This window comes from Apium graveolens, chromosome 6 (genome assembly GCF_009905375.1).
Source record: "Apium graveolens cultivar Ventura chromosome 6, ASM990537v1, whole genome shotgun sequence".
NCBI lineage: Eukaryota > Viridiplantae > Streptophyta > Magnoliopsida > Apiales > Apiaceae > Apium > Apium graveolens.
In genome coordinates, this window is record NC_133652.1 from 242,389,225 (window position 1) to 242,394,626 (window position 5,402).

Consider the following 5,402-nt stretch of genomic DNA (forward strand, 5'->3'; position numbering starts at 1 on the left):
AAAATTCACACACTCTTAAAACATAAAAAATAAAACATAAAACCATACAAACCTAATCTCATATCTTTTAATTTTATTTTAATGTTATATTGAAAAGAGGGGGATTTGCGACTTGAAATTTTGCTAAGGCAAAAAATGAGAGGGAAATTTTTAAGAGGGAATGAATTATTTGGTGGGGAGGCGCGCTTGATAAATTTTTTAAAACAGACTTGTAACATCTCTCTCTTTGCACGACCATGCTCTCCATCTCTCTCTCTCTACTCTCTCTCTATTCGAATAATTTCTTTCTGTGCTCTCTACTTTCTCTATCTCTCTATGTGCTCTCGTCAAAATTAAAAGGGTCGTAGAAGGTTGTTTGAGTCGGAGTTTAAAGTTCGAGTCGGAGTTTAAAGCTAAGATTGAGGTGAAATCTAAGTCGGTGGCTAAAACTTGAATTTTTGTGAGCTTCAAACCCTAATTTTAGAATTGGGAGTTTAAATTTGAAAACCAAATTTTGTATTTTTTAATTTATTTAATGATTGCTTTAATTGTGCATGTTATGTAATACCCCAACTTTTTATACAACAACTATACTTAGATATCAAACTTTATTCATACTTAAAACAAGTCTCACATAAGCAAACAAGATTCCGAAATCCAACTCAAAAATAGTATCATATAGCTGAAATAAAGACAAATACAGAGAGACGCAGCTCTAAGATAAGACACTATCACTAAAATATTATTACAATAAGCTCAAGCCAAATGCATTTTCTTGTCCATCCCAGAAGTTTAGCACCTGAAAAATTGTAAGTCATGAGCCAAACAGCCCAGCAAGAAAACAATTCGACACTAGTGGACCAAGGAGTTCATAGTTTTTATAAAGCCAAAATCATTGCTCAAAATCCAAAGTTTACATATAACATAAATAAATTCCACAGCTTGCTAACCTGGTGACACAGTATCATAGGTTCACAACTGTCAATAATGCGCCCCTTACTAAGGTATCATAAACTGTGCAAAGCACCCCTAGTAAGGTATCAAAATCTAGTTCCAGAACTATACGCAGTTACTAAATGTTTCATAGGTCAGAGCTCACTGGGAATTATTATGTCTAAAACAATTACTTGATCCATAGTTGTTAAAATAAAAGCAGTGCAAAAAATATTTAACAGATTTCAAAATAAAAATAAGAGTGTGAAGAGTTAACTTACCTTGACACTGACAACCACTTTAACAATTTATCACTTCACGCAGAAAACAAACATAATTAATTATTCTCATACACTCGAATACACAAACCAGGCAAAAGATAATATATATATATAAAATTATATACACAAAAAAGAACTCTAAAACAAAAACCAAAAAAAAAATAATATATATAAAATTATATATTCACAAAATAAGGACTCTAAAATAAAAACCAGGCAATAAAAACAACATATACAGAGAGCTGCAATACAAAAACAACCAACATTATAAAATAATATGTGTTGCAATACAAAACCAGGCAACAAGATAATATAAAAAAAAACTAAATATAATGAAATATTATACTAACAAGAATTTACTAAATGAGTTTTTTAAAAATAATACAAGTCAATTAATACCATTTTCTAAAAACACACATAAGTAAAAATAAAAATTAAATAAATAAACATGTATGTACATATAATTAAAAATTTCTAGAATGAATAAATGATTGATCAATTTATAAAAATAAAACTAACAAAAATAGAGACTTATAAAAGAGAATAAAATCATCACATATGTCATTAACATAATAATAAAAACACTAATAATAATATCTCATAAAATAAATAAACAGTTACATATTAACAATCTTTTATAAAAATAATAAACATAATTAACTATTTTTCACATTTATCACGTTAACAACATAATTTAACAAAATCATATAAAAGGAGTTAACCAGAAATATCACATGTACATAATATTTCTTTTCACAAATCATTCTTTTTAAAATTAAAGACTACTTTTAAAGACTACTTTTAAACAGAGCATTAAGTATTTAACAAAATATCAATGTATAATAAAATATATAAATCAACAAGCACATATATTAAGTATTAAAAATAACATGACCATTACATAAATGAATACAGTACAACAATGAGTAACCTAAAACACACACGTTCAAAAGAAAATCGAGAGAAAAGAAAAGTACCTGAGAAAGAAGAGAGCTGTGCAAGAAACAAATGAACTAAATTACATCTATTTATTTACAAATGTAACTTACTTAACTCCTAAGTTAACGCGTACTTATCAGTATCACCCTCCACTGTTTTCAAAACTAACTCATATCTGTATTTTTAAAGTTTAACTCATATCTTATCTATTAGTAACAGGTTTTGACCAAGTAAAGAAAACAACAAAACGTTTCAAATTATATACACTTTTTTTTATAAATATCATTTTTAGTACTTGTATTATTAAATCCCTAGACTTACATAAACATATATATTTAATAAAAAAACTGGTTTTTACATTCTACCCTCCTTAAAAAAAATTTGTCCCCAAATTTTAACAAAACATAAATCAAAGTGTAACACATAATCATTGAAAGAAATTGATCGCGTACCTCAATCTTGCTTAGGTGTATGTTGATACACCCGTCCGTAATTTGGTCCAATAAGAGATGCCAAAGTGGCCTTATTTGTATTGTCTTTGTTATGATTTGGATCACGCTTTGGACATTCAGAAATCTTATGTCCCTTCTCTCCACAACTAAAACAAGCTCCTGTGTTCCAACGACAGTCTTTATCCAAGTGATTTTTGCCGCACCTTGAACATGTCACCTTAGTCGATATCTATTTTACTTTTTCTAGTAGTGATACCACATACCCCTCATTCCTGATATCATCTAGATCAGTCTTCGAATTATGGGATTTGAGTCCAGAATACCTCTCCTCCCTTTGAGAAGATACCTTTTAGTTTCTGGATTTAGCTAAGGATAGGAAAAGTCTGCTTTTTGTGCAAGATTCACTATTGATCCTCTTAATCATGTCCCTAGATTGCAGAGAGTTTTGAAAAACAATAAAGCTATATATTCTTTTATTATTATCTCTCTTATCTCTCTTAGTCGATAGAAAGATATCTTTGATCGAAAATGTACCCTGCCTCTTGAAGAAAGCACAAACCTCTTTCAGTTGGGCATTATCTGGGAACCCAACACAGAAGACCGAAAAGAAGCCTTTATTGTTTGAACTCCTTCCCATTGCCATGTCATTTCTCCTATACAAACCAATCGAATGATTACAGTGTAATTACTTTTTCTCCCTCCCAGAACCACCGAGAGAAGCGTTCAAAGCCTCTTTATAAGTTCTAATATGGGTCTTATTTCCCACTTCGCCTGGTATCGAACTTACATGGATTTGTCTTAGAGCTTCAGAGATAGCACCATTCTTGCCCTCCAACTCCTCTATCAAGATTCAATCCTTCACCATCGACTATGAGCCTTAATAAAATCCAAAACAATTGAAGACTTATCCCCTTGTTTACTTTATGTATCAAGTAGTTGCTTTTTCTCATTTATCGATCTAGAGGCTTGGAGAGAACTATAATGAATCTAACTAAGTGCCATCTTTATATCACCATTGTCCCTTCTATAGAGTTCTTTCAAGATATTAGGATGAACCCAATTCCTATTACTAAGAATGAAATCTAGTATCCACTCCTCTTGTAAATGAAGATCTAAATCTTCCCTTCCCAAACCCTAGACCGAATTATTTATCTTGATCCTATTAGCCCTCTCCCACCATCCATTATTCATTAAAAATGACCGAATCCTCCATAAGTTCTCTTCATCGCCTTTGAGACCCTCCCACAATAGACCCGGCTCAATTACATGCTTAAGAAACTGTATTCTCGCGTAGGCCACCATATTAAGAGCATCGTTACCCTTTAAAACCGCCTTGAGCATTTCTTTTTCTAACAAAAAGCAATAAGCCTTATATGCTATCTCAAACTTCAGTTCCACCTGATTTATTAACTCCTCGAGATCCTTAGACCCGTTACTGACTCGATCTGTATCTTCTCTCCTATACCTCTTACTAGACTTAGTGTACCAAACTCCTTGCTCACTGTCCTTCTCCGCCTTAACCCCTTTCCTCTTAACCAGCCATTCCTGTATTTCCAATCTGATACCCCCTCTTCTCACAGATCCCTTTTCCAAATTTGAAGGTCGATCTCTATTTTGGTTACCCTTCACTATCCACCTTCCGATACTCTCTACTTCTCTATCCTCAGCTCTCAGACATACCTTAGATCTCAGACCCTTCGCCGCCGCATTTGTTGTCGCATGTGTCAACTTTCCTCTTAAGAAAATTTAGTGTGTTCGAAATTTTGATCATTTAATATTTGTTGAGGATATTACGGGTGATAATAATAAAAGAAATAATAATTATAAAAATATATACACACTCAAATTAAAAATGACATAATATTAAAAGAAATTTATAAAATATTTTAATTATAATTAATGAAATATGTAACGCTCCCAAATTTGGGATTATAATAACGACTCGTATATTTGTATTATTAAAGTGTAATTATTAGATTAATAAATAAATAAAATAAATTATGATTCTGCAGCAGTCTGTTGTGATTGATATTAATTGTGTGTGATTTATTAGTGTACAAGGATTATTTGTACAATTAATTGTTGAGCAGTATTGTTTTATTTTTACGTTTAAAAGTAATTTAGATTTATTTTCAAAAATATTAGAATTGTCCCTAAATTATTTTTATGGCTTTAAAATTTTAATAGTTATTTATGGGAATTTAAAAAAAAAATTAGAAAATAATATTTCATCAATTATTTATCCCTAAATGATTTTCTGAATATATTAAAGTGTAAATTTAATATTAGATTCCCGAATGATTCGAAAATTATGAAACCCATATTTTCGTAAGTTTGGAATATTTCGAGAATGTTAAAATTATTTCTGAAATTTTTCGGATTAAATTCACCCGCACATTTGTTCGTATAATCGTAAAATGTGGGTTTGATGCGCGATCCAAAAATATTTTAAAAATTAAAAAAATTATGTTTTATGAGCTTCTAAATATTTTGGAAATTTTAAAATTATTTCGGGATTATTTCGATTTGTTTTTACCCGTAAATTGTTCGTTAAAATGCAAAATCGTGTTAAAATTCAGATTTTCAGTCAGGAAAAGAGACACTTTTCCTTTCAATTGGACACGTGGTTTGAATTTAGGGTGCCGACATATTATACATACAGATTAATCTTCTACTCTTAGAAAACAAAACAACAATCTCTCTAATATCTCGATCTCTCCTCTCCAACTCTCAGTCTCTCTCTCTCTCTCTCTCTCGATTGTCCCTATCTCTCTCGTATATCTTTTCTTATCCTCTCTTTTCTTTCTCCTCTCCGTTG

At 30.7% G+C, this 5,402-nt stretch overlaps 1 long non-coding RNA gene across 1 annotated transcript; it reads right to left on the reverse strand.

The window, feature by feature from the left end:
- Positions 1-635: 635 nt before the first annotated feature.
- On the reverse strand, positions 636-4,340 carry LOC141667806 (uncharacterized). Its single transcript, XR_012552790.1, has 2 exons — positions 2,585-4,340; positions 636-778 (listed from the first exon to the last, which is right to left on the reverse strand). It is a non-coding gene; the product is annotated as an uncharacterized LOC141667806 (long non-coding RNA).
- Positions 4,341-5,402: the final 1,062 nt, after the last annotated feature.